Below are 22,852 nucleotides of genomic sequence, written 5' to 3' on the forward strand. Positions count from 1 at the left end.
AAAGAGTCTGAAATTCACACAGTGAACTTCCTTAACCTCTCTGTAAGCTTCAGTTTCCTCATCTGCAAAAGAGGGGGTGAGGATAAGTGTTTCTCAGGAAAGGAAGGGCTGCTCTGGGGCGACGGGAAGGGCTGATCAGGGTCCAACACTGAACACGGAGCCTGACATGTCAGGCTCTCAACGAACACCAGCCTTTAGGTGGTCCACAAGTGTTTGCTAGCGAGTCTGGCCCACAGAGGCGAGCTGCAAGATCCATCGGAAAGTCTCTCCCTGTGACTCTGCGGGGTCTCAGGAAACTGGGTGCGTGTGGGGTTGGGGGTGGGACGCGTTTTGCAGAGAGGACTGACTGCCTGACCCGTGCAGACAACAGGTGGCACCAAGAAACGCCCTGGGTGTCATGATTGTTTCCCTCATTCTCACGATTAATCCAGCCCGTTCCACAGGCGAGGACCGTGAGGCAGAGATTAGATCCAGGGTAATGCTACATCCAGCGCCGTCTGCGGGCTCAGTTCCTCCATTGGGGCACATCAGAACTGTCCCACGTGAGTCTCTCCTTGCCAGGGCTCAATCCCAGCCAGACGCAATGAAATTGGTCCGTGGCTGTGAAATGAGGCCCTCCAGAAGTAATCTTAGCGGTTTTGAAAGGGCAAAGAGTTACAAACATCCCTCCTTCCTTCCCCTGAGGGCGGCCTCCACCTTTAATCTGCGGTCTCCTACAAAAGGCCACTTTCCGGCCCAGGCTCGGTTGCCCCTTTCTGGTCTCCTGGAGTCTGGGCGCTGTCACGAGGGAGCAGCGGTGTAACCCCCAGAGAGAGCCTGACGCAGTTTCGCTGAAGGAAACCACGCAAGTCTCACAGCTCGGCGTGCCCCTTCCTTCCGGGCCGCCGGGGGGTGGGGTGGGAACGGCGCCGCCCACTTCCCCGCAGCCGACCTCCGCCGGCCAGGTCGTTCTCGCCTCCGGTGACTGGGCTCACCTCGGCCTTTTCCTACGGAGCCTCCTCGCGCCTCAGTTTCCTCACCTGTAAAATGGCTCCCACACATTTCGGGGGCGTTTGGCGGGCGTTATGGAGAGAATTACTCCTCGGGTGTTCAGCACAGGGGTCTGCACGAGTAACGGGTGTTCGACCCCATTCCCCATAGAGATAGGAGCGCACGTGTGTGCAAGGTGGCCCCCACCCCCCAGCCGAGAGGGCGGAGCTGGGACTCAAACCTGGGTCTCATTTGACTCCAAGTCCAAACTACTGGTACTCCCACCTCCAGGAGCTTCAGTCGTCTTTTGCCAGTGAGATCTTCCCCACCCTCTTCCCTAATACTTTGCTTCCTCAGCTTCCTCCCCGGCCGAGCAGAGCCTCCAACTCAGCCTCCGCCTGGCGGCCCTCAGGGACCTGGCAGCAGCCCGGTGGAGCCCGCCCTCCCGGCCTGAACAGCTGAGAATAAAAACTGCTTCCTCCCGGGTCTATCCACCCGGCTCGCCGTCTACCCGGTCCTGCCCGAGGAAGCATCCTGCGAGATGCTTTCCTCCGCCCCCTCCCCCACCCACTGACTCGGGGACACAGCTCTGTCGCAGCCAGGATTGCCATGAGAAATGGGGTCATGGGCCCGTGGGTCTCGCTGCCAGGTGATAATGGAGACGCATCCTCTCCACCTATCCCGCAAAAGGATCTCAACCAATTGGCTTCTAATTGGTCTCTTCTGATAGAGGAGGCGGGATCTCAGCCTCAGTAGCCAATGAAGAGGTTATCGGTTACCATGGCAACAGGAACTTCATCACGCTTTTCCCCACCCCGCGAAGCCAGCTTTTCCAAGGAACACACTCCATGGCTCAAGTTCTACCTAAGGATAGAGGGGGGACCAGAAGTTGGGGGTCAACCAGGACCCAAACACTTCACAAATGGCCACAGTTGTAGATGAGCCCCAGCATGCCCAAGTCTGTTTAGAGAAGGCTACCTAGAGAAGGGACACCCTGAATAGAGACAAGAAACCCAAATTACTACAATGGCGTGGACACAGATAGCACATGCAGGGCAGGACAGAGGGTTGAGCACATGTAGGTATCAATGAGTAGAGTAGGTGCTTAGTAAGCAGACTAGGGCCTCCAAGACAAGACCCACCCAGAGCAGGGTGGGGGACCAAGATGAGCAGCTGCAGCTGAATTGTGGGTCTCACACTGTCCTTCAGTCCCAGGCAGGAAGAGACAAGGGTCACCAAGTCTATTCCCGTGCCTCAAGGCAGCTTGCACTCAATCTTAGGTATAGTTATGTCTTGTCTTGGACATTCATTAACCTTGAACTCTTCTCAGGAAAGAGGAAGGTGGCCAGGTTCATTGTCCTCGTTTCACAGATCAGGAAATTGATACACGCCTGGTAAAGTATCCCAACCTCAGGCCCTGGGGCAGGGCTCTCTTTTAATTCCCTGGTGTGGTGGCTTGTCTAAGAAAGCACCGTGCCACAGTTCTGATGCTGTCCACCCTTGCTGATGGTGCGGGGGTGCTGGGGCCAACTGAACCCCATGTTTAACCGGGCAGGTGAACCAGGACAGAGAACCCTGCCCCTTCCTCTGATTGCCCTGGGTGGGGGTACAGCAAGACTCCCTCCTGGGTTTCTCTGAGAATGAGTCCAGTATCCCCTCACCCTCCCACAAAAGCCTGCAGTCTAATGGGGAGGCAGGCCTGCAGCGCCCACACTGTGTGATAAGTGCAAGCACCAGAGAAGGGCTGCTCGAGTCCACCCAGGGAAACCAGGAGAGACCTCACAGAGGTTCTCTGGAGGCAGCCTTCCAGAGAACACAAGACACAGGCCTTAGCTGTGCAGACAAGCAAGAGGAGGGCCTCCCAGGCAAAGGGAAGGAGCAGCATCTGCAAAGACCTAGAGGCCTGGCTGAGCCCGGTGCACTGGTGAAGCTGCAAGTCTGGAGAGGCAGGACAGAGCTGTGGAGTGAACAGCCAGGACAGGACTGAGTGCCTGCAGCTGGCTGCTCCCAACCCCTTTCTGAGCCAGCAGGCACCCATATGCGCTTTTCTCCAACTAGTACATTCATGGGACCCCAAAAGCCATAGCTGAGGATTCACGGGATGAGAAGGTAGCCACTGTCAACTTCAGCTACCTGTCAACAACAATAAGAAATCTCATGGGCATAATGTTGAGGTAAAAGGGCCAGGGACCAGAGAGTTATGCTGTGTGACCCAGTTACATCAGGCTCAAAACCAGGAACTGATTTACGGTGGGAGAAGTCAGGAGAGTGGTTGACTTCCGGGCTATGGGGGGTCTTGAGGACGGGTCTCTGGGTGTGGGGGGGGACAATAATAATATTGTTTCTTGATCTGAGTGTTGGTTTCACAAATGTGTGTTCTCTTTGTGAAAATTCATCCAGCTATGTTCTTAAAGTGTGTGTGTTTTTCTCTATGTAGCTTCTACTTAAAACAAATGAACTGTTTTTCATCCTGACTGGTGTGGCTCAGTTGGTTGGATGTTGTTCCACGAAGCGAAAGGTCGTCAGCTCGATTCTGGGTCAGGATACATGCCTGGGCTGTGGGTTTGGGGTGCATACAGATGAGAGGCAACCCAATCAATTTCTCACATGCCAATGTTTCTCTCCCTCTCTTTCTTCCTCCCTTCCACTCTCCCTAAAAATAAATAAAATCTTTTAAAAAAGAACAAGCAAACTGCTTTTCATAAACATCAGTGCAAATGTACACACTAAAATTTTGTGATCACATCATAAGGCTGTAAGCTAAGCATCCAGATGATGTAGAATATGTTTATGTTGATTTTTCAGATTATTCCAAAATGAAAACACAAACATTTTAAAGCCTCGCAGAGATCTCTCAAACTCCAGAGAACCCCTGAAGAGACCCAAGGTTTGGGAAAGTCCGACTCAAGGGGAAGCATTACAATGCTCAGTGCTGGGGGGTCATGAGGGGCCTGGAGCCCCTTCCTGGGACACAGGGAGGCGATGTACTCTTCCAATAGAATGTCTGGTCCTTGGAGCCTGAGGACCCACAGGGGGAGGGGACCGTTTCCTCCAACCTGCCCTGTGCCTTAGGCCCAGCTCCATCTTAGCTGGGATGGCCTGGCTCAGCTGTGAGCTCCTGGAGGGTAGGGGTCTCTCTCTCGTTCACTCTGGTCCCTGGGCCTGCCAGAGGGTCTCAGAGGACCTTCATGCCAGGGCCTCCTTGTCTAATCCCACATGGGGAGTAGAGGAGGGGGAGCTGCTTGGGTGGTGTGAGTTCCACAGCACAGTCTCATAAACCATGAATAGGCAATGATGCAGGAGGGGTTCAAGGTGGGTCCAGAGTTGTCCAGCTTCCCCTGGTAGGGGAGCCCTGGACGCACAGGGGGCTCTGAGCCCTGGGAACCATGAACGTGGACAGGAAATCCCAGCCCTACCTGCCCACTGGTCTTGCTAGAGCTGCTAACAGCCCAACTTTGGGGGGAGAAGGACTATTCCAGAATCCAGAGAGGGAATCTGTGAGCAGGGTGCTCAACAGCCGCTCAACAGCCGCCTCTTCCCATCCTTCGGGCCTTCGTTTCTCCTCTGTCCCCTGACTCGGCCGCACCTGCCCACTCTAAAGAACCATCCTCCCTTTTTTCCTTAGCCGTCTTTACTCAGCCAGCATTTCTCAAACCACTTTTTTGATTTCTACCCTGGCTTTGGGCTACCTGGAGTATTATTTACTCAATATTTTTTCTCTAAAACCATGTTAAGTTTTTGTTGTTTTTTTTTTAACATGCCTTTGTTCTAATCAATAATACTGACACAAATTAAATTTTAATTTAAAGTATTTATTCCTGTATCAACTAAAATTATCCTGTATACCACCACATTGGAAACCACCTTATTTGATGTTTCAGCCAGGATGGGTGATTATTACATATTAATAATAACTATAGCCTCCTGTTAGTAGTGAGTGTGGTCTCTTCCACACGTTCACATTTGATACTCTTAATTCCTGCTCCGTGGGCATCATTGGCCTCATTTTAAGATGAAGCTGAAGATCAACTGAAGCTCAGAGAGTAGTAGTAACTTGCCTAGGGTCACACAGCGAGTTAGGGCTTTGGTCCCGATTTAAACTCTGGTGGCTTCTGACCTAAAATGAAGGCAGGAAAGAAGGAGTCATTCCCCTGTCTCCAGCCAGACCCACAAGAACCGCAGGATAAAAACTCACATCACAGAGAGTTGAATTAGACATGAGGAAGGACTTCCTGGCTAGAAATGTTTAGACATGAAAATGACCGACCAGGGAAGGGCGTGGAATGCCCAGTTTCCGAAGTCCTAAAAACAAGATAAAGGCTCGCCCAGCTGGGATAATTCTAGTGCTGCCTGGAGGCGGGGGAATGGACTGGATGACCTTTCCAGGTCTTGTCCAGCCCCATCGCACCCTCACTGGTGTGTTTGCCCTCTGCGCACCCCAACAGAAGATCCTTGAGGACAGCTACTGGTCTTCAGGGGTCTTCGTAGGTCCCTGTTTTGCTCAACTTAGTGCCCTGCACAGAGCAGATAGATGTTCAGGCAGCAGCCACATGGTGGGCCTATGTGAGGGGCGCTGGCCATAAGAGGAGCTGAAGTTCTGAGGGGGCAGTTCTAAGGCCTCCTTGGGTCATTGGAAGGCTTCCAGGAGGTGGTGAGAAATACATAGAGTCTTGGAGGTAACATACAGTTCAGCCAATGGAGAGGAAGCAGGTGAAGGAGGCATTCTGGTGGGCAGACCTCCTGGGGAAGTGATGGGGTGGGGCCTGAGCCCCAGCAAGTCTCCCTCGGGGTTACATCCAGGTTGAGATGCCTTTGCAGGCTTGCACCTGTGTCTGCCAAGAGGCGAGGGTGAGATGCGGGAGCTCTGATTACAATCCTGAGTGCCTGGGTCTCGGGGGTGCCGCTCTTCCCAGAAGCTGGCTTTTGAGGAATCTGCCTGGCTATGGGAATGGTGACGTGTTTACACTGGCTCCAGCTGTTGACGAAACCTCCACCTGTGCCACGAGCACCCCAGGAAGAACACTCTCTTCCTCACAGTGTGTCCCCGCTCCTGTTTTTCATGTGTATGGGCATCAGGTGGTGTGAAGGGTGATCCACACCCAGTGAGGTCAGCTGGGAAAACAACAGCTGCAGCGCCGCTGCCCTCACTCTGGGAGCTGCAGGCTGTGGCCGCCCTCCACTCCGGCCGTGTCCCCTCCAGCCTGCCGGCGCCCCCTCCTCGCAGCGCTTCGCTTCTGCTTCTGTCCTTGCTCCAGCCTCGCGCCTGCCCAAACTGTTGTTTATCGACACAGACCAGCTGCCAGCAGAAACACACAGCCGTGGTGCCGCCGCCCGCACCCGCCGTCAACACACTCCCACGGGCTGTTTGTCACTCTCAAAGCCGCGCTCAGGCGCTCTTTCTCCCCGGCTCCTGCCAACACAGCTGCTCCCCGCTGCTTGGGCCCCGGCTCTCCTTCACCCACGTCACGCGTGTTCTCCGCAGGGCTTTCTCAGTGTGCATGCGGACTCGTGGCAGAGGCTCACGTTTGGGGACCCGGCTGGCACATGCTCTGCCCTCAGACCTGGCCTGTCAATTTCGAATCTTGCTGTGGTGTGACCTTGGGCAATTGACTTAACCTCTTTGGGCATCGGATGCCTCATCTACACAATGGGGATAGGAATGACCTTAGAGGGCGTCTCCCATAGGCTCAGGGGTTAGGCGAGAGGGCAAACTTCCAGTAAGTGCTAAATCAGTAGGTACTCTGAGGGTAGTCACGATGAGAATTGTATCTTTTCTGGAATCTGGCCGGTGGTTTTCCTTTCCCAAGGCCTAGTGCTGCCCGCATCGCGTCTCGTGTTCACACCTTCCTGGCTGTGTGACCTTGTGCAGGGCAGTCACCTGTTGGCTTCTCACGCCCTCCCTGGGGATGACTGAGCCCGAGGCCTGCTGCGAGCATCCGCCCAGGGAGAGCGCACCATGGCGCCCTGGAAGCCTGTCGAGGGGGCTCAGAGCGAGGCTCTCTGAAATGTGCCACTTCGGCATAAAGATTGTTTTGAGCTAAAAGCAATCGAAACCCAGCAGATTCAGGAAAAGCTCTTTCTCTCCTCCTCCACTACCTACATTTACATTGGGAAAGGGGCCTGGACCAGGAACAGAGCCATTCCTTCGGATTCCCTTTTCCTGAGAAACTTATCTGAGTGACAGGCAACCCTTTGTTGTCCACAGACAGCTCCTCTGCCTTCCTGGGAGTGGCCCCAGTCCGTTTTGTGTCCCCAGACCCCGCCCTTTTCCTTAGCTCCTGAGGTTCTCCGAGCTTCAATTACCTGACTACCTATTCACACCGTACACAGGAAATGGAATTTGATTTTCTGTTTCATGTCAATTTAATCTGGAGCAGCCAGAAGAACCTTGAAGGGCAAGAGCAAATTTTCCCCTCCCCCACACCACAGTCCCAGCCACAGCTCAGGGCACTGTGAAAGAAAGGGATTTGAGTGAGGCAACAGGCAAACCCGGGCGTATTTAGCCACTTTCCACCTCCCCTCTTCCCTCAGCCAGTCCTCAGCTGGAGTCAGTGTGTCTGGTTGGCCCTGCGGTGGGACAGCACAGCGGTTGGCCCAGGAGGCTGGTTGCATCAGGGGGCCTTGCCCAGCCAACCCTCCCTCCATCAGATGGAGCAGCTCTTCCCAGCAGGACCAGTCTGGGAGCTGTGCCCTCTGGCTTACCCATCTCTCCTGTTCACCCTTCTCCCCGAGTTCCCCTCCACCGGGGCTTCTTCTCAAGACCCCTCCCTGCAGGGTCCCCTTTCTGTCTTATTTCTTCAACCCAGTCTTTCCCTCTTCTGGGGCAGCAAACCTGCTTTAGCGTTTTCTATTCTGGGCAACAGAGAGGTGTATGTAGAAGAGAAAGAAGACAAATGCACTTTGAGGATTGAGGGAAATTTGGGCTGAGTAGGTGGGTGCAAGTTGCAGAGAGGCAGGTGCTGTGGTAGGTGGCCCATCAGGTCAGACCTCCTGGGTGGGCTGGACTTCTCCCCGCACCGCACGGCTGCAGCGGTCTTCCTGCCCCTTGATGGAAATAGGTGAAACTGCTAGAGGGAAGAGTGGGCCTGGCCCATAGAGAGAGACTGGCTTCTCCCTTTTACTCCAAGGGACTTTCAAGCTCTGGCCACCACTGGGAGGCCATTGGAAATCTGTTGGCTCAAGGAAACCATGGTGCGTGGCCTGCCCCTGGCCTCTGGGGCACCGGGCAAGAGCACAGATAGAAACCCATATGCCTCACGTTTAAACAGTCAAAATGGATAAGTCAAGGTAGTAAGCTGTCAAATAAAATGTTTTATTTCCCGACCTCCATAAATACACCTTCAAAATGACCTGGAAAGCCGAGTTCGAAGTTGGAATTCCTGGGCTCTTCAGAGCCCCACCCCAGAGCACGGGGACACGGGGCGGTGGGGCGGTGGGCGTAGCAGTGTGCGCGGTGGGGGCTCCAGGGTGGCTGGCTGATTCGGCACAAAGATGTTCAATCTGATCGACATCTTATGCTTTTTATTTTCTCCTATGCCGGTGTGGCCAAAAGATATTGAAGGCAGTATTACAAAGTGGTTAAGACCTGCACCCCTGTACCTTTTAGGGCCGCCAACACGGAGCCATATTATTTAATCTCTTTGAGGTTCAATTTCCCCTTCTGTCAAATGGGACTAATGATACCTCCCTGATAAAGTTACTGTGATTATTAAAAGAGATAATCCTTGTAAAGCCCTTAGCCTGGCCCTGGAACATAATAATTGCTCAGTAAATTACGAGCTATGATGCCATTACAGTTTCTCCACACAGGGCAACGAGGCCTCGGCGGGAGGCCGTGTGCCCCTCTCTTCACTGCACACAGCTGAGCAGGAGCAGAGGGACCTCAGCCTTCCCCCCTTCCCGTGGCCCTGGGGCTCGCCCTGGCTAAAAATAAAAAATAGTTGCTCAATGTGGATGTATTTAACACCAGTGAACTACACACTCTAAAACAATGATTAGAACGGTGCTTTTTATGGTGTGTATATTTTCCTACTGTGTTGGTCTGCTAGGGCCGCCATAACAAATTACCACACACTGGGCAGGCTAAACAGCAGAAGTTTACGGTCTCCGTTCTGGAGGCCGAAGTCCGAAATCCAGGTGTAGGTAGGATTGGTTCCGAGCCTGGGAGCGGGAACCTGTCCCAGGCCGCTCACCCAGCTTCTGGTGGTCTGCTGGCAATCTGGGGCATTCCTGCTCAGGGGAACTACCACTCCCGTCTCTGCCGTTACCTGCACACGGCGTTTCCCCTGTGTGTGTCTCTCCGTGTGCCCCAATTTCCCCTTTCCATAAGGACACCAGTCAGGTTGAATTAGGGTCCACCCTCCTGGCCTCATCTTCACTGATGACATCTGCCATGACCCTATTCCCAGGTCAGGTCACATTTGGAGGTGCTGGGGTGAGGACTTCAATTTTCGAGCTAGTGGGGGCGGGGGCGGTGAGTTACAATTCAACATGTAACAACCACAGTAAAAAAACAGGGCGTACCTGGGTACTTGTACCCAGTCAGATTACAGACAGGGGGAAACATCTTTGGTGAAGTCTCAGGGCTTTGCTCCTAGTATGTCTTAAAAATGTGTTTCCGGACTTGTGTTAAATCTGGTTCCGAGCAGCTGAAAGACCTGAAATCTCCCAGTTTCCAAGATGAGTCCTCTCCTGGTCAGGAACGAGAAAGATTAATGAGTAGTACTGCTTCCAGACAAGTATCTAATAAACTCTCTAAAAAACCTCTTTGGTTGGCTCAACTCAGCAGGCCTGTAGGCCATCTTGTTTCTGTTCTTCTAGACTCAGAGGAGAGGTCAGATTCAGCTGGAATAAGCTGAATTCTATTTATCTTGTTTTTCATGTGAATGGCTTATTTTATTTAAATGTTTTTCCTTTAATGTTTTACTGAGAAAGTCCTCAAACATACAAAAATTGCAATGAACACTTAGATACCCTCTCCACCTAGCTCAACAATTGTTAAATTCTTAACTTTCTTTTTTTGTGTGTGAGTATGAACCATTTGAAAAAAAAATGTTGCAGGCATTATGATGTTTCGCCCTCAAATACTTCAACACAAATTTTCTAGGAATAGGCTGTTCTGCTACATAATCACATTGCAATTCTCACATCTGAGGAAGCTCACAATGGTTCCATAATATCATCTCATATCCAGTCCTTACTCAGATATGACCGGGCTGGCTTTTCAAACATTCTTTATCTAAGGAACTCCAAATCTGTGAGGCTTAGGGTCTTGATAATATTACCTGTGTAATGGGAAACTTTGGAGCTCTTAAAAATGCAACCTGCCCAGGCTGGTGTGGCTCAGTTGGTTGAACGCTGGCCTGTGAACGGAAAGGTCGCTGGTTCGATTCCCAGTCAGGGCGCATGCCTGGGGTGCAGGCCAGGTCCCTGGTTGGGGGCATGCAAGAGACAATTCTCTCTCTTTCTCCCTCTCTTCCTCTCTCTCTAGAAATGAATAAAGAAAATCTTTAAAAAAAATGTAACCTAATGACTAAAGTTCTTTCAGGCCACAACACATTGTTTCTTTTCACTAACAAGCTCTATTGAATGCTCAAATGGTTGAATGCTTGGGGTGGGGTGCTCCTGGAATTCCTTTTATTTTAGACAATGGTCTTTCAGGGGTACCTGTTGGCCCCGGGGACCTGCTATGCTCCGGGAACCTCCCTGTGGGAGTCACGAAAGGGAGCAGGGCAGGGAGGCAGACTCACCCTCGACTGGGGCAGACTCTGACAGACTGAGCAATGCTCCCTGCAGAGCTCGCCAGATCCCAATCTGGCGTGGCCGCCTCTGCTGCCATTGTCAGGGGCATTTTCCGGGGAGTTCCAGACGGCGCCACCACACAGGATTGTCCTGGCCTTCAAAAAGCCTGCCACAAATCAACACTGACGGAAGAAAAAGAGGAATGGTGCGCAGTAAACTTGACTGAGTTTGGGGGGAATGGTCCTCTTTTTCTTCTTTCTCTGCAAATCCAGGGCTCAAGACTGAGCCCACAGTTTTAGAAACCACTTCATAACTAGAAAGAGTAGTAATTAGTAGAATTGTACAAGTAAAACGGGTGCGGGGGCAACAAAGATGGAGGGTGTGGGCCGGATATCTAGTCTGTGATCCAAGGCTGCCTTCCTCCTCCATCCCCCAGGCTTGCTCAGGCTTGGCTGCAAGTTCCAGCCAATGTATTTCTGGTTGGGACGGGAGCCAGGGGTCAGATAAAGTTCCAATGTATTTTGCAGCAGGCCTGACAATTTGCCCAGTGCTCTAGGCCTGTGACAGCTGCCAGAATGTGTTGAGAAAGCCAAGCCAGACAGAGCTGGTTGAAGTGGGTTTGAGGGAGCAGCAGTTGGCCAACGAGACAGCTCAGCAACACCCAGTATGGCAACACTGTCAAACCAACGTGGCCACCTGGGCCACGCCAGACCCTGCACTCCATTCCTAGGAAGCCACCAGCAGCCACCGTGCTAATCTCCCGGCACCTCAGGGACTGGGATCTGTCCTTCCATACTATTATCTTTATGAAGACAAGTAAACACTCAACACAGCCAAGCACTTGACATGCATTATTTAATTTAACCCTCGCAACAGCTCGATGAGTCAGGTACTGTTATTACCCTAGCCATACGGATAAGAGCTAACACATACAGATAACAGGTATGCTCAGTATATTAGGCCTGCTTCTAAACACTTGTCATGTACTAAGTTACTAGGGAAACTGAGGCACAGAGGGGCAAAGACAGTTGTCCATGGTCACGGCTGGAAGGTGTGGACCTGAAACCACTGGAAACTGGGCAACTCCAGAATGGAGGGTCTGCCCCTGCCCCATCCCACGACTTTCCAGATGGGGAGCCTGTTCCGGGACACCAGGGTGAGAGTGTAGTGAGGGCGAAGGTTTGTGCTCTTCTCTGTTCCCAGGAAGCATAACGAGAGGCCCCCGTGGGAATGGAAGCTCAGACAGCTGACCCTGAGCCCTTGGCTGCTCCTCCTTCCCCTCCCCCGGCCCAGTCGGGCTGCACGGTGTAGTTCCAGGCCTCATGGGAGCTTTGTGGGGCAGACAGCTAGTAGGTAGGCGGCAGGAGGCCTTTTGCTTACTCCAAGTTGCACCCGACACTTCTCAACTCCAAGGGGCCCCGAGGGCAGTCAGAAGCTGCCTCGTGTGCCTCCCACAGCAGGGCCTGAGTGTCCCAAATCTGGAAGTGCGCCAGCTGGGCCAAGCTCTGCACTAAGGCCAGGCTTCCTGTCACATTTTGGCTCTGCTGATAGACCAAGGCCACCTGCAGCAGTATGACCCGGGAGGCGGGGATAGGCTGCCTGGTGACAGTCCTGCTGCCATCACTGTCTTCACCAGCTGCTTCCACCTGCACCAGGTGGATGGACTCACCCACCCGGAAACACTGCTGTCGTCGGTCCGTCTGTGGGGCCCTCGCCTCACACACCCAGACTCTGGACTGGACTCTGAGAAAGGAGCATCAGGCCGTGAGCCTCAGAGCGCCCGGCTTCGTGCTCAGAGGCAGCCCCTCTCACACGAGGGCAGGGTCAGAGAAGACTTCCGGACGAGGTGATGTCCAGTCGAGGTTTTAGACGCGTAACAAACCATCACCAGGTCTGTATCCTGCTCCTCAGAGGGGTTCAGGTCGGTGTATATACCGCCTTGAGTTTTTCTTATGTTTACAGATATGTCTATATTATATCTATACACACACACACGCCCACCTGACCCCCACCCCCAGTTCTTTTTTTTTTTAATTAGAAAGAAACCAACTTTCTTTTCTCACCAGGCATCAGACACCGACCTAACGGCTGCACCATCATCTACAACAGCAGTCCCTACGGACGGGCATTTGGGCTGAGCTCAGTGTGCTTGCTATCAGTCATCCATCCTTTCTTCCTTTCCATAAATATTTATTAAGCTCTTTCTATATGCCAGGCACCTTGGTACGTTGTGGGGACACGGACATGAAGAAAATGCACATGGTCTCTCCCTCCAGCCTTCTAGTCCCGGGAGAGACAAGCTGCTCCCAAGATGCCGGAAGAGCGGAGGAGGGAAGGGACAAGAAGCTTTGAGGAAGACTAAGAAGGCCCTGCATTAGACTGAGTACTTGGAAAAGACCGCTCTGGTATTAAATGTCACAGGTGGTGACATTTAAGTGGAGAGCTGGATGAGAAGGAGCCAGTCATTTGAGGAGTATAGGGAAAAGAGTTCTTGGCAGAGGGAACAGAGGGAGCAAGGACACAGAAGTATGAACGCTGTGTGGTGTGTTTGGGGGAAGACTGCTCCTAGGGCTACAGTGTAGGGGTGTATTCAGGGGCAGGGCAGAATCTACGTCAGAAAGCCCTGAATGCCGAGCCAAGGGATCTGGACTTTCTCCTACAGGCGATAGAGAGCCGCTCATTACACTCAGTCCAGACACCAATACCATGGCTCCAGCCGGAAAAGACCCAGGAGAAAATTAATGTTCGGGAGGAAACTCTGCTTCGTATGGTAGGTGTTCAAAGCCTGTCCTGAGCCTTAGGGCCAGGCGGGTTACTTATTACTGATTCCCCTACAGAAAAGCAGCCCAGGGAGATCAGGGGATTTGCTCAAGTGAAACAGCAAACTAATGCCAAAGGCAGAAGCTAAGGCCCCAAATGTCAGACTTCGGCTCCAACCCTGAACCCACCCTTCTCTCACCTGGGGAATTTTTTTTTTTGGGGGGGGCAGTTACTAAAAGCAGGAGGAGGGTGAGGAAATACATTTTAACAAGAATTGGTGCCCCACGTAGGAAGGTCAAGCACTATGCCTGAGCCGGGGTGTAGACAGAGGCCAGGAAGATCTAGAGGAATGAATTAGTCCCTAATTTCCTCAACTACAGAAATTCCCGCCCCCCAGGGGTCCCCTCCCCTATTCCCTCTTCCCTCAGCCCCGCACCCCCACCCCTCACTCCCCCCCCCCAGCAAAAAAAAAAGTTGAAGTCGTAACAAAGTGGCCAGGAGTTTCCTGTCTTGCTAAACTGGCTTATTCAATTTCCCTCATTTGTCCGCTGTGAGCAGAGGGAGTAAAGGGCAACCATCAAAGGTGTCTGGGACAAGGCCGCGGCCACCACTGGGTTAATGGGCCTCCGGGGACTCAGTCTGACCTGGGTCTGGGCCGGGGAGGGAGAGGGTGCCGGGTGGGGAGCCGCAGCAGAGGGTAGCCTGGGCAGCCCCGCCCGCCGGGCGCACAGTGTGCGCAACGTGCAGGACGGCGCAAGCGGATGCGGCTGGATGGGGCAATCTCTGGCAACGTGCTGCGGCTGGGGCGCGTCTGCGGGCGCAGGGCGGGCGTTGGGGGTGGGGTGGAGGAGCCCTGGCAGACGGACTCACTGTAGTTGACCCCCTCCCCCAGCTTTCCTGGCTCCTTGCGCTGGGTTTGGAGGAAGGGCGCCGCACGGGAGGCTCACTGGGCCTGCACGGACCGGGAACGCGGCTGTGGGTACGCCGGCGGGCACGTGCGGGCACACTGCCCAAGCACTCCCCTTGTCTGAAGACCCCATGCAGTTCAGGTGCCCTGGTTCATTTCCCCCCGGGGATTGGCTTTCTGTTCTGGGCTGTCTCTCCACCCCTGCACTGCGCTGACAGACGTACGAGTTTCTGGTGCAGACACACCTGGGCAGCCCACGTGGGTGCCGCACGAGCCAGGGCCGGTCTGCCCGGCTGGAATACGCAGAGCTATTCTAAGTTAGCTCCCGGATTTGTTGTCCCAGGTCTGTTGGAACAAGGGCTGAGCTGTGTGTCCTGGGAGGAAGTTTCTTAACCTCTCTGATACTCAGACAAATCGGTCATCTGTCAAATGGGGGTGATGATGATACATACCAATCTCATTGGGTTATAGTAGAGATTAAACAAGATAATGGTCATAAAATGTTAAGCCCCAGTGGTGATAGCACTCACCCAATAAATGATAGCCATGATAATTCTCAGAGTGGGGAGAAGGGTGAACTACAGTACCGGGCCCAGCTGGGCTCCGAGAGTCTGTGACTGGGGCGAGATTGGGCTTCTGGTGTGTTTTTCCTTCCCTATGTCGTACTCATCTTTTCTGCAATGTCATCCCTCATCTCTTCACCCATGGCCTGCGACATTCATTCATGAATCCAACACACATCTTGATATTAGCGCCTACTGTGTGGCATTAAAAACTCTTTCACTGAGTATGTGCCACCCCAGGAACATTACGATGGCCTCCCAGTCCGTGCCCCTGCGAACTGGCTGCTGACTCATTGGAGTAAGTCACTTCCTGCCTCAGTCTCTCCCTCTGTATACAGGGATCAGAGGCCTCTTCTCTCCGGTCTCCTGGGACTGGCAGAGGATGACTCAGATAACGGTGGGGAAAGCCCAGAGAAGCAGAAAGCAGCTCTGTCTGGCTGATGCAAGGTTTGGGTTTTGCGTGTAATCCAGCAAGTGGGAGCAGAGATGACTCGGGGAAAGCCTGATGAGCTGGGGACAGCGCGTGCATGCGCACACACACACACACACAGACACGCCAGACAGCAGGGGTGTGCGGGCATAGTCTCAGCTTCGGAGTCTGAAGAGTCCAGGGCTTGGTCCAGGCTCTGCCTCCGCCAGCTCTGTGGCCACCAGCAGGTTCATGATCCCTTCGACCGTCTGCCTTTTCTGTCAAGTGAGGGTCGTGACATTCCCCTCACCAGGCTGTAATAAAGTAGCCCCTACCTCCCCCCACCCCCCACCCCCAAAAAGAAGAAGAGAATGTAGCACATTCCGTGTTTCTAGGAGGGACTGTGAAGGCTGGTGGGGGCCCAGGGTGACAGAGATGAGACAGAAGAAATGCAGCCCTAAGTCAAGGGCTTGGCCTATTCTCATCATCCCAGGCTAGTCTCCAAAGGCCAACTCTTGGAAGGGTCAGAGATCAATGTCCCCTCACCCACCTTCAGATGTAAGAGACCACCACCTGTGCCTCATAATGCACAGGAATCCGCCTCAGATCTGGGTCCAAATTTGGTCTCTACCATATGCTAACTATATGATGTTGAGCAAGTTACTTATTGTCTTTGGCCTCCATGGTTCCACATGTAAAATGAGGATAGTAATGCTGGCTGTATAAAGCTGCTGTAGCCCTGGCTGCTGTGGCTCAGTGGATTGAGTGCCAGCCTGTAAACTAGTGGGTCTCTGGTTTGATTCCCAGTCAGGGCACATGCCTGGGTTGTGGGCCAGGTCCCCAGTACGGGGTGCATGAGAGGCAACCACACACTGATGTTTCTCCCCCTCTTTCTCCCACCCATCCTCTCTGTCTAAAAATAAATAAATAAAATCTTTATTTAAAAAGAGCTGTTGTGAAGATAAGAGAAAATGAGGTAAATATGAAATGTTCGTAATAGTGGCCACAGTTGTAAAAGCTCACCTTTACCTGTCGTAGGTGGGGGCCAAGTAGAATATTATTGTCTAGGGTTTTTGGGATAGAAATGTGTACTGGAAAAAAAAAGAAGAAACGTGTACTGAAATCTTCAGGGTCCTTTTGCTTTATAAAGTTGGTAGCCTCGGCCCTGACTGGATAGCTCAGTTGGTTAGAGCGCTGGCCTGATACTCCAAGGTTGCAGGTCCGAACTCCAGTCGGCACAACACAACCAATGAATGCGTAAATAAGTAGGACAACAAATCGCTGTTTCTCTCTCCCCTTCCTCTCTCTCTACAATCAATCAATCAATAAATCAATTTTAAAAATAAAAGTTGTGGCTTCATACCATGAGCTTTGAGGCAAAGGGCTCCCTTTGCTTTGGGAGATTACTGTCTTTGGCGTGCGGTGAAGGTCGTATATGACACCCATTATATAGATGTGGAAACTGGGGCAGGGAGAGGCCAGATAACCTGCCTCAGGTTGCGTGGCCGGGAAGTGGCAGTGCAAGTCTGCCGGATTCCAGACTGTCCCACTGCACGGGGCCTTCCCTGCTTCTTGTGTTTCTGGCTGTTGTCTTGCCCTTTCCTGAGTGGGCCTCTGAAGATGTCCCCAAGGCCAGGGAGAGTCATGTTATTGCTTCCTTGGCTTCCAGGGTGTGGCTCCACACACAGTGGGGCCGCAGTCTGTGCTGCTGACTGGGAAACTGAGTCGTACTTACAAGGGAGGTGAGCCCTACTAAGAGGAAATGATTCACACAGGCAGGCTGAGTGTGAGGGCCATGTCTGGGTGTCCCCAAGCGTGTCTCTGTGTGGGGGTGCGGGTCGGGGTGGAGATTATGTGGGAGGGAAAACCAGGTTGGCAATCCTGCCCCTGCCCCCTCTACCAGCCTCAGTGAGGGCTAAGCTTTCCAAATTATATAACCTCCTGCCCCTCCCCAGGCCCTGTCTGCTGGAGGCCTCTCTTCTCTTTGAACTCCCACCCTAGCCCAGCCCAGCCCGGCCCAGCCCGGCCCAGCCCGGCCCACCCCAGTACTGCTCCTTGTGTCTCAGCCTTCAAGACGCCTCCTCCACATCTTAGCTCCCTACGCTGATCCTGGGAAGGGGAGGGGCAGGGGGGTCTCAGCATCCTCCTCCTCCTCGGCCTCGTGCAGGCCTGTGTCTGGGGGCCATACCTGCTGTCAACTTGCACGAGGAGCTGCCTCCTCCTGTGCCCAGGAGATGCTCTTTAGGTATCACTAAGTCTGGGCCCTGCTATTTTTAGATGCTCTCCCCTCCCTTCCCCTCTCAGCCTCAGACCAGCAGAGGAAGGAAATGACTCACCTCAAACTCAGACAGGTAGAGGCAGCCTCAGCGAGTCCCAGGCCAGCCCTGCCTGGCTCCAGCCTGAGGGTTGCCCCACATGGGGTCTCCCTCAGCTTCAGGATAAAGTTGGGTTGGGAGCAAGGCTCAGGATCTCACTGGGCCATTCTTGGACTGTCTCTGCTATCTGCTCTTTCTGTCCTAGTGCCTAGGGTACAACTGGTTCTCCAAGAGGTTTTAGGCCCTCTGCTCACCTCTGAGCAGACTTAGGCCTCTGACTACTATGGGCCTGTGGTATGGGCCCCAATCCAGTCTGCGGGGGCGGACAGGTCAAGGAGCCTGACTGTGGTCCTATTCATTTGCCTCAGTGTGGACCAAGGTTGCAGAAAGAATGACCCTGTCCAGTGGGGCAGGGCAGGGCATGATGGCCCTGGGTACACGTGTGCTGAGTGACCAGTTGCTCCCATTTGTCCAAGTGTGAGGAATTTCTTGGGACCTGGGACTTCCAGCGCTAGGCAGGATAGGGCCAGAAAGCCGCAATGGGTCACCCTGGCGCCGAGCTGCAGGCTGTATCTTAGGGAAAGGGCAGGTGCGCCTAGTCCTACCTCTTTGTGGTCAGGAGATGTTCTGTTCACCTGTACAGGAGAAGGACTGAGCCAAGGCCATGCAAAAGGCCCGGAGCTCTGGGCTGGCTGAAGACCCACGAAGCACCTTGGCGGGGGCAGCTCTCCTTGTTAAAGCCAATGAGGGGTAGGGTGGGCCAGTCAGCGCAGGGTTGGGTACAAGGGCTGAGCTTGGGGAAGAGGCCAGCTATCCGCCTTTGGAGAGGGATGGGAAGGAACACCAGAAATAGCAGGAAATGATGATGAGAGCATAGGACTTGCATCAGGGGAGCTTGGTTCCAGGCCCACTTACTGCTGGGTGCCTCAGTGTCTTCAGCTGGAAAATGGGAAGAGACGCACCTGTCTGCCTGCCTCAGACACTTGCAGTGAGGAATCTGAGGGAATGCCTGGGCCAGTCGGTGGCACGCTGGACAGCTGGGGCTGGGGTAGTTTGTTAGCTGGAGAGGCCTTGCTGGGTGGGGCCTAGCTCTTGGCTGGTCAAGGAAGTGGGCGGAGGAACCCTTACCTTGTTATCCAACCTAGATCAGCATCTGGGGGCTGCCTTCTTTGGGGCAATATGTCTTCTGGCCCTCAGGCCTCACCCCTGGGGTCAGATAAGGGAAGCTGTGGCTGGGGCCCAGGCCTTGATGGGGGCACCCCTTCCTTTTCCACTATTCTCCTCACCCTCAGGGCGTTGGCCATTTTCTCGTGGGCCAGGGGTTAGTGGCCAGGCAGCAGCTCTGACACACCTTACTTAGCTGGGTGGTCTCAGACAAGTCACTTCTCTTTTTTGGGCCTCAGCTTTCTCATTGGTAAAGCTGTGGAGATAGATTAGGTCTCTGGTTTTTAAATATTTGTTTTTAGTACTGAAACCTCTTTTCTAGTCAAGGTTCTAATTACACTAAAGAAAAGAAATAACAGTAGGTGATTGAAAAACTGGACCATATGCCCCCTCTCCCCCTCATACCCAGGGCATCCAAGGGCCTGAGGGGACCCAGTTTGAGAACCCCCTTCAGGGTGCCTGCCATCTCTAACACTATCATTTGTGGCTCACCGGCAAGGATGTCCTTGTTTCCTTTTCCAGGAAGTCCAGTAATTAGACCCCAAGCCCGGCACCTCCTGGCACTTCTACCAAGTACAGAAGCCTTCAGATTTTCCAAATCCTGGTTCCTGTTGACACTGAGGTCTGTCTCAGCCCTTGTTACAGAGTTCACTGGGGCCATAGACCCCTGTCCCTCCTCATGGAAGTCACAGGACTAAAGTTACACTCTGGGCCACAGTTGACCTTGTGAGGCACTTCTGGGCTTGTGAAGGACTTCCACACGCCTCTTCTCATGCGCCCCCCCCCGCCCCCAACCTCCCCAACAGGGCTGAGAACCTCACTTCACAAATGACGGAAACGGGTTCAAGCGAGCTCAGGAGACTGACTTGAGATCCCCCCATTTGTGGGCACAGAGCTGGGCACCCAGCCAGGAACTCTGGTCCTTTCCTGGAGCCACCATCTGGGGCACCCGGCCAAGGCCCAGACTTCCCCTAGCTGATCCCTGGATGCTGTCACCTGCAGGCACCAAGGGCGGGAAGAGGAGGGAGGAGTCTATGAGGAAGGCAGGACAGAGGGAAATCTTTCGGCCTCGTCCTGGGGGTCTATGGCAGTCTATGGCAGTATTCTTCCCCGCTGCCCCTCCACCCCACCTCATCACCTTCCCCTGCTTCAGTCAGAGGGGGGTTGGGAGGCAGGGAGGGCCAGGGAGGGCAGGTCCTCAGAAGCTGGGACCCCAGGAACAGGTAGGGGAGGATGCCACTGACCAGGCAGCTGACCCGGGTCATCCAAAGGCCCCCAGGGCCTGCACTGACATCATCAGTGCACTGAAGGGACGCGCTGTCTTCTTGCTGTCTCCTCTGGCTCTCCTGATCACAAACAGGCTGGGGTGCAGGGAGGGGCCAGAGGCTGGAAACGTGAGCCGAGCGGAGTCAACAGTTCCTCGAATTGTGTTACAGCCCTGGCTGCCAGCTCCAGTGCTAATAATATGAACAGATGTGGGTCACGCAGCTCCATCCCGTGGCCTGAATCCTGCCCCACTGCATGACCCCAGGCTGGCAGTGCCGGGGGGGGGGGGTTCCAGTCCTGGGGTCCTGGGGTGCTGGGTCGAGGCTGGGTCCAGGAGGGGCCTGTCTGTATAAAGCCCACCCTGGTCAGGCTAGAAGCCCATGGACTCCACGGTCGACAGAGGCAACATTAAGGACTAAATCAGTGAGTTTTGTAGGATGATGATAATTATAATAAAAAACTTTAAATGATACAAATGAAAATTGCTTCTTTATGTACATTTTAACAAAAAAATGATAATGTCCTTTATAGCTGAGGCTTGAAACCTGATCCAGGATTTTGTTTCCAGTGCTTTGGTGTTGAGAAGGGACCAGGAGGGGAGTGAGGCTCACAGCGATCCAAAGAGTACCGCCTCTAGGAGCCTGGGCTCACAGCCGGGACACCCCCAGTGGGTGCTGCCCGTGCGGCCCCTGCAGTCCAGTGGTGAAGGTGGGAGGCTGACACACGGGGTCCGGGATGCCATCCTCAGCACCCAGGGCCACAGGCTGGTAGCCAGCAGGTAGCAAAGCCTGCCAGAAGTGACCCTGAGGCCTGTGGCCAGGGCAGCACTGGGGCAGCCAAGGGACAGAGCTGGGTCTGAGTACAGGAGTGGTGGCGTCACCTGGCAGAGGCCTGAGTACTGGAGAGAGGATCCTCTTCTACTCACCAGGGGTGGTGCCCGCTTCGGGACCAGGATCAGAGGTCCCCTTGAGGACGGGCGTGTTTATGGTTGTCGTACTAGTCCCTGGCACCTCATTCAGGGAGAGGAGACGTGGGCATTTCCAGCAGGACTCTGCCTCCTCCAGGAGGTACAGAAAAGGCCCTACTCAGTGCTTACTTACCCTCCAAGAGACAGAACCCCCTCCCACTGTCTTGCTGGATGCTGATCCTGTGTGCGAGTTTATGGCTGGAAAACTATCTACAGGGCTACCTTGGGCAGGGTTGGTGAGGTGGAGAAAACTACAAAGGGACAGCCACAAGTGGCCATTAGAAAGATGCCTGGGTGGACGCCGTTCTTCCTGCAGCAGTGTTCGGGGAGGCTGCACTGTGCGAAGGCCCCGGGGCTGCAGCACTGAATGAGACAGGCAGGCAGGCCCCAGGCAGGCCCTTGCCTCTCCAGGGTGTGAGGTCTTCATCTCAGAACTGCACAAACTCTCCAGAATCACACTGGTGGAGGGCGGGGCCAGGCTGAGGCTGTGGGAACATGGGCAGGCCTCCCAGAGGAGATGGGGGAGGGGGGTGGAGGAGCAGCAGGGAGGCTACTGGCAGAAAGAACTGGGGCAACGTGTCAGGAAAGGGTGGGTGGAGGAGGCTCCAGCGGGCAGCGGGGTCAGAGCGTGAGGGCCCTGCCAGCCACTGGACCCAGGAGAAGGACCTCACTCTGTCCGTCTGGCCTCCACTTTCCCCATCTGTAGAAAGAGACTGCCAGCATGCTTCTGTGCTGCTCAGACATCTGTCTCTTGGGCCCCTCACTGTGTACATCATAAAAAAATGGCAACAATCCAGTTAAGGAAGTGGAGCTGCTGGCCAGAGTCCCTGAAGGCCCCAGCCTGACCACTTGCCCTTACCAGTACCAACTCCCCTGGGGAACTGTACCCTCCCCTCCCCAGGGAAAAGCCCGGCAAGTCACAGCTATAAAAGGCAGCCCTACTCTCCCTGGGACTTTGTTTAGACCAAATTGTCCAAAGGGAAGGAAAGGAAAGGGGACAAGGTATGGCAGTAAGCCCCCCAAGCAAGCCCCTAGCTCTTAGGCTCTGGGAGGACTGCTTGGCCGTGGGGGCTCCTACAGAGTGCCGCCCCCTATTGTGTGTCCTGTCTGAGCCCTGGACCTTTATTTCCTACTCAAAGGGCTGTGGGGCTATGGAAGCAACAGGAGGCTGGAGGCTTGCTTCTTGGGGAGACATCCTCCATGGGGATCTGGGGGGAGGGGGTGACAGGGTGAATGCCACACCCAGGCCTCCAGCTTTGCCAGTCTGCTCTGCCCTGTGCCCCCGTCCCCCACAGCTACCCAGGACTGCTTGTTCCTGCAAACAAGGTCTCTTGTTCATTCATTCGCAGTGAAGTTCTTTCTCGGCCCATGGCCACTGGGTGTGACTGGCAAGGTGACAATTATAGATTGGGGACCTGGCCTGTGTATTGTTCCTTGGATGCCGTCACTTCCGTACTTTCCCAGCTCCAGGACTTTGCTCACACTGTCCCCTCCAGCCAGAGCACCCACCCCACCCCCAGCCCTGCCCTCACCCCCACTTCCTTCACAGATGCCAGTTCCTTTATCTAGAGTCCCCAGCCAGCCCTCGCACCTGCCATGTTCCCAGGCTGTTTGCCTCAGTCCTCCATGCCCTGGAGTCTGTTGAACTCTGGCCTCTTCCCTGCCCCCTAACTTTTCCAGGGCAGCCTGTGTCTCAGTCACCTCTGGTGTCAGTGCCTGGAATGGGACTTGACACTTGTTTGGTGAACCCGTTCATCGTTGCTGAGGAAGACGACAGAGTGTCCTATGGAC

General features: G+C 54.0%; 1 long non-coding RNA gene across 2 annotated transcripts in view; it reads left to right on the forward strand.

Moving 5' to 3' along the window:
* Positions 1 to 12,172: 12,172 nt before the first annotated feature.
* LOC112305548 (uncharacterized) overlaps positions 12,173 to 22,852 on the forward strand; it is a 46,952-nt gene continuing 36,272 nt past the window's right edge. For both annotated transcript variants that reach the window (XR_002974821.3, XR_008426742.1), the window contains exon 1: positions 12,173 to 13,480. This is a non-coding gene — a long non-coding RNA (uncharacterized lncRNA). The remainder of the gene's footprint in view (positions 13,481 to 22,852) is intronic.

The sequence above is a fragment of the Desmodus rotundus genome, chromosome 4 (assembly GCF_022682495.2).
Source record: "Desmodus rotundus isolate HL8 chromosome 4, HLdesRot8A.1, whole genome shotgun sequence".
In the NCBI taxonomy this organism is placed as follows: domain Eukaryota; kingdom Metazoa; phylum Chordata; class Mammalia; order Chiroptera; family Phyllostomidae; genus Desmodus; species Desmodus rotundus.